Raw genomic sequence first — 6,706 nt, 5'->3', positions numbered from 1 at the left:
AGAAATGGAGCATGCTATTCCGTTTACTTCCAATATGCGTTCTGGAAAAATGACTGCTTTCAACCTAAAGGAAAGAACCTGGATTACAAAAATGAGGGTGGTTTTCCATCCTTCATCCTCATGTAATATTTCTGTGAAACCAACACAGGAGAACATCCACTGAAAAAAAGGAGCCAGTCTAGAGTTTGAAAAAAATGAATTTAAAATTCTGTTATCAAAAAGAAGTGATATTCCTAAACCACTTTATTTTGCTTAATTATGCATTAAAAATATGTTATGTTTGAGGATTTGATTTTTTTTTCCCCTTTCTGGTACTTATATGCACGTAAGCAGGTATCCTGCATCTGGAATATCTCTTCTTGAAGCATGACTATAGTTATCTACAGTCCTGAAGCACTGCACTCTTCACAGTTAAGAAGGCAGAGCAAAGGTCGATGGAAGCTTAGCTCATGACTTTTTACAGCCCAGCTTTTTCTTCAGCACACAATTTGAGGAAGTCCAAGCTGTGGTGTTTCAGTCTCATGAATGTCTTTTGGCTTTCACTTCAGCTTGTATTGAAGGGTGGATAACTGTTTTAAAGGGCACTTGAATTCATTGTCCTTTGTAGCACACAGATATGCATCTGTTTAAGAGGTGTTGGCAGATGATATTTCCAGCCATTCTAAAATGTTTAAAGAGGCCAGTTTTCTGAACTGCCTGATGCTATGCTGAAATTCAAATTTTGGTTTTTGGAGTTATGGATAAATTCAGTATTTCAGATGTACTTTGTTGTAAAAATAGCAATAAAAATAAAATACCTATTCAAAATATAAATAAAAGGAAAATAGAAAAATATATGTTTAATATTTTTATGGGTTATATTTTTTAATTTGGAAAATTAAGTTTTTGGGATTTTTGACACTGCTGGCACCCAACAAAATCAATTCTCACTGTGGCAATACGGAAGTTGTCAGGCCCAAAATATATAATTGAAAAAGAAGAAATCATTAACTCCAGCTGAACAAAAACACTGGGGATGATTCTCAGAATGAGAAGAACAAAACTTTATGAGATTTTATAACAGATTTTGACACTCCCCATTGCCACATAGGAGACATGAAATCAAAAGGACTGATAAAACAGAAAAGCTGTTCAACCTTGCTTCATTATGCAAAATACACAGCTGAAAGAGTAAGATGGAGCAATATATACAGATGCCCTTTATTTTCTTTGTCTTTTGTTCATTAGAAAATAAAACCAGAAGTTGTTGTGACACAGCATGAGACAGCTTAAAATTCAGAGGACCTGGAACTGTTTATTTTTCTGTTAGCTTTAAACCACTTGTTAGACAACTAAGGCAGATGCACAGCCATTCTAGAAAAGGCACAGGGCACAGTATGCATGCCTGCCAATCCCATTCAAAGCATGTATCCTCTCTAATTTTGTCTGTTAGCCTCACACAAATGTCTTGTAAAGTCTGGTGCTTAAAGATATCAGGCATCCATGCTTATGAACCTGAGTCACTGCCAAACTAATTGTGAAGAAGCCAAAAGGGAAACTTGTCCTTGCAAGTGTTTATAAAGGATGATTCACTGCTTATGTCTGGTGCTGCTTTCACGGGTAAACAAGTACACTGTGTGTAATTTAGATATAGTAAATGTAGATACATCAACATATGAATGTTGGTAGAAATATATTAATTATGTGAATAATGTGCAAGCTCATGTCTCAATATTAACAACATCTTCCAAGTGTGTGTGTGGTGTGTGTGTATATGCATGCATTTACATGTGCAAATTTTCTCCCTAGAAAATACATTATTGGAAATCCTAATCTAGTATGTCTAGTACATCTAGTACATCTAGGCATCCTTCCTATGTACAAATTGCTACACTTATTTAGATTTCCAAATTTTACATTAAACACAGTACCTAATGCTTTTCTAGTGTAACAGCCTTGTTATATAGAACAAAATAATAATAATGAGTCTGCTCAGACACTGGAGGTGTTGAGGGACTTACAGACTTTAATAGCTTTCTTATAAGTTAGTATATAGGATATATGCACTCAAGCAGTGTCATTTTGGTTAATGAAACCTGATGGCATATTGAAATTTATTTCTGCCTTGCACAGCTTCTCATTATAAAATATTAAGTGTCTTAAGTTTAGAGTGCTCAGCACCTCCCAAAAGAGAGGGGAGCACCACAGTCATAAAGTTGTCTCTCATTATGTTAATATTAAACATAAACTTTTCAGACTAGGTATCAATTTTTCATGTTTTTTCAATGTTCACATGTTTTTATGGCTTGCTGTTTTCAGGTTAGTTGCTTTTGCTTTACAGTAAGAGGCTGGTTTACAATGTGGCACAACCAGCTGCATCTTGGTAAAAACAAATATATTGCAGAAATAATAAGCAACCATCCCTAGATCTGCTTTCCTGTTCCACTTTTCTTCTGATTGGCCACACCAGGATTATCACAGACCTGAGCCTGTCACTTTTGTTGAGCTGTCAAATTTGGGTGGCAAGTCTCTGAAGTGTTCGTCTGACGTGAGGGAGGTTTCATCCATACAGAGACTTTCCCCTAAACAAAATGGGTCAAATTGAAAGTTGTAATTTAGAGCATAACTCATACATTGAATAACACAACTGCAGTCTGCCTGTCTTTTTTCATGAAAAAATATGCATAACTGGTATTTTGCTGAAAAATACATAAGTAGACTTAAAATATAAAAGAGAATTGTTGTTTTAATAGAAGACTAGTGCTTCATTTGAGATATTATACTTTATCACTAAGATTAATGTCTTCAGAATTTCAAAATGATTTGAAATAAATTCCAGTTGGAGAGTAAGGCCCATCTCAGACTGGTTTCCCCATTCTTGCAGATCAAGGTCTAAAAAGTTTACATCTCAGTAGGAAATGTCCTTTATCTACTTTCACAGCGGGTGAGTATGTCAAAAGTGAAAACTGATACCAAGAAGCCTTCCACTCTGCTTTATCTTTCAGTCTTGTTTTGCTTTACTAAATTTTTTAAACAGTTCATCAGGTTAGTCACCAAGCTTTATTCTCTATTATTACACTAATTTTAAAATTATACTATTTTGACTGCAGGAATAATGAGAAAAAGTCACTGAAGAACAGCTGTGGATATATTGCCACTTGTTTGCTCATGCTCTCGTGGGGCGGATTAGTCATGTGTGGGTTTAAAACATCCCTACAGGCAATGTCTTATTGCTTAAGGTTCAGAAGTATGAATAATAATAAAACTAGACTATGAGCTATTTAGGTTGCTAGAAATTAAATTTAACAGCTTCAGCTCATGAATCCAGCTGTAAATGTACATACAAAGCATTAAATTAACAGCAACACATGGAAATCTACAGGATCGTATTCCAGAGGAACCAAGTTATGCGTTTGTTTTACCCATTAATCTGGTAGAACTAGACAAAACAGTTTTCCTTTTTTCTATAACATTAAACTTCTTATTACATTAACAAAATCCTTCTGTGAAGAAACTTGCTGCTGCAAAACAATATTTGTAACCTTGACTTATTGTTTTGCTCATAAAAATAATAAAAAGACTGCATCTGTCAACTAGTCAACTTCCTTAACCCTGTAGCTAGAAACTGATGGACTAGGATGGCTTAATGTGCCCAAGAGATCATCTGCCTTTTTCTAAAAATATTGATGAATACTGCTAAAGATATTGCATCTGACCAAAACCTTCATGTGCATATCCATCACAGTCACAGCACTGCTTCTAGTGTTAGTATTTGAGAATATATCAATTTAAACAAAAATTATAACAACTGCAATCTTGCCTTGCAAGAACATACTCTAGTCCAAAGGGAGTTTTTTTTTTTTTTGCAAAGTAATTGTTGCCGATTCTATATATGAAGTAATCAAATACTGCAGGAAGAGGCAGCAGTGTAAAATCCCAGAGACAAATAGTTTCACAGATATTATCATAAGATATATTTGCGCCTTGTGTACAGAAGAAGTTTCACATAGAAAATTTCTGTGTTAAATTATATGATGGCTCTTGAGAAGGGATAAGTAAGGAAATAGGGGTGACAGTATAGTGGGCTTCATAAAAAGGTGAGCTTTGCATCTGTTACAAATACAATTAGCAAATATGCAGATGACACCAAGCTGGGGGGAATGTCAATCTGCTGGAGGGTAGAAGGGCTCTGGGAGGGATCTGGACAGCCCGGATAGATGGGCCAAATCCAATAGTATGAGGTCTAACAAGACCAAGTGCTGAGTCCTGTATTTTGGCCACAACAACCCCCTGCAGCGCTACAGGCTGGAGACAGAGTGGTTGGACAACAGGTAGAAAGGGACCTGGGAGTACTGACTGGTGGCAGACTGAACATGAGCCAGTGTGTGCCCAGGTGGCCAAGAAGGCCAGCAACATATTGGTCTCTATCGAGAGTTGTATGGCCAGTAAGTCTAGGGAAGTGATTCTTTTACTCTGCTTGGCACTCATAAAGCCACAACTCAAATACTATGTCCAGTTCTGGCCCCCTCAATTTTGGAAGGATGTTAAGCTGCTGTAGTATGTCCAGAAAACTGCAACTCAAATGATAACAGGTCTGGAACACAAGTCCTGTGAGTGGCCGCTGAGGGAGCTGGGGTTGTTCAGAAAAGGAGGGTCAGGGAAGACCTTATCACTCTCTGCCTGAAATGAGGCTGCAGCGAGCTGAAGTTTGGTCTCTTCTCCCAGACAACCAGCAACAGGACAAGAGAACACAGTCTTAAGCTGCACGGGGGGAGGTTTAGGTTGTACATTAGGAAGAAGTTTCTCACAGGAAGGGTGACTGGGCATTGTAATAGGCTGCCCAGGGAGGTGTGCAGTCAGCATGCCTGGAATTGTTCAAGGAAAACTGGATGTTGCACTCAGTGTCGCAGTCTATTTGACAAGTTGGTGTTTTGGCCATAGGTTGGACTTGATGATCTCAAAGGTCTTTTCCAACTTAATTGATTCTGTGATTTTGTAAATACTTGTTGGGGTGTGCAAGAGTAGAGAAAAAGTGAACATGTGGCAGCATATCTTCCTCCAAACCCTAGATGCAACATCTGCACAAAGGCCAACTACCTTATCATTACACAGGATTTCAGGATTTCTTATTTTGCAAGGGGAAAAAAGTGCTTTTTCTCTTTTTTTTTTCCTTTTTCCCTTTGCCTAGAGGCAAATCCTGCTTCTGAAGCCAAGATAACTCCTTCTACATTGTGCTTGTATTTTGGCAGCACAGGGCAAGACAACAGACTTTGGGGCATGTCTCTGTACAGGGCAGTGTACCAGTAATGGCTAAGAATGGGAGCCAGCCCAATGACCAGCTGCTAGTGAGATCTCTTCCTCCTGCAGAGTACTGAGTGACACCAAGAATAGGATGCTCTGCTTACTTATCCCCCAGCCCCCACAAAAAAGATGAATCACTATCAAAGTCTTGATTCATATCTCGTATGAAGTCAGGCGTCCCTGTTGCCTGGACATCCTTTACTGCTAGGCAGCATTTTCAGGAGCAAGTCGACTTTATCACAGCCACAGATCCATCAACTTTATTGACTTCTGATGTCATCCTTCACTGTGTTGCTAGGTGAAATCTCAATTGCGCAAGTGTTGATCATGTTATCATGGTTATTGCCTATTCAGATATTGTATATATATAGTCCTGTTTTTTGTAGTGCTACAGATGTAAGGGCTTATATATGGCACCATATATAAAGGGGGCAATCAATCTTTAAAATTATGACCCGATTAGTATTGATATTAAAAACATGACATTGCATATTGGTGCACATGATGTGTTTTGTTTAAATCAGATGTATGAATTAAGATACCTTTTCTGTCCATATTAAGATACAATTAACACCAGCTGTAAGGTCTATCGAGGAAGTAACCTGTCTCAGGATCTGGAATCTGTTTGTTACTATAGGAAATCAGACAGTAATTTAAAAATACTTCTAAGTAGAAGTCTCTAATTCCACCTAGTGTCAACTGGGTAATTAATTATAAATTATTATATTATTATTATAATTATTATTTATAAACTTCCTTTTGTAGCTATCTTTTCATGCAAATAGACAGTAGTCCTTCTTAGAATTCTGCTGAGCTCTTAGCTTCCAAGATACCTTATGCAAAGAAAATAATTCTTGTAAGTGAAGAATTACCTAAATATGTACTGTAATAAGAACACTGTAATGAGCTTGAAGTGTTCTGTCTGACATGCGATAGATCCTTCTTTTGAAGTTTTAAGACAAAATATGGTACATTCAATATTAACCTTTTTTAAAAAGTCATAATTTTCTTATTTGTCACAATTATGCATTAGGAATCAAAGGAATCACTTGTTTTCTTAATGGTATAGAAATAAAATGTGAGCTTGTTTTTAAAAACTGAATCACTGTTTAAGATATTTTTCCTAGGAAATACATTTTCAGTATTTCCTCCCCCTTTTCTCTCAGCCTAGCAACACAACCTATTTAAGCAAGACATATTATATTTTTTCATAAAGATTTTTTTCAAACACCTTTTTCTCAGGTCTCCATTTTTTGTTGGAATATGTAGAATAATAGGCCACTTATGCTCAATTAATCCTGAATGTGCATCTCATTGATTATGGACTTCATTCACTCTCACTTTGATTCATATTTTGGAAAGCCCAAATCACTGGTGGTGTTCATAAAGACCATTAAGGCTCACTGACAATAAAAATTTTATATTT

This window comes from Lonchura striata, chromosome 3, assembly GCF_050655825.1.
Source record: "Lonchura striata isolate lonStrDom1 chromosome 3, ASM5065582v1, whole genome shotgun sequence".
Taxonomy (NCBI): Eukaryota; Metazoa; Chordata; class Aves; order Passeriformes; family Estrildidae; genus Lonchura; species Lonchura striata.
The sequence above is the reverse complement of the archived record's forward strand: the minus strand, read 5'-3'. Positions refer to the sequence as shown.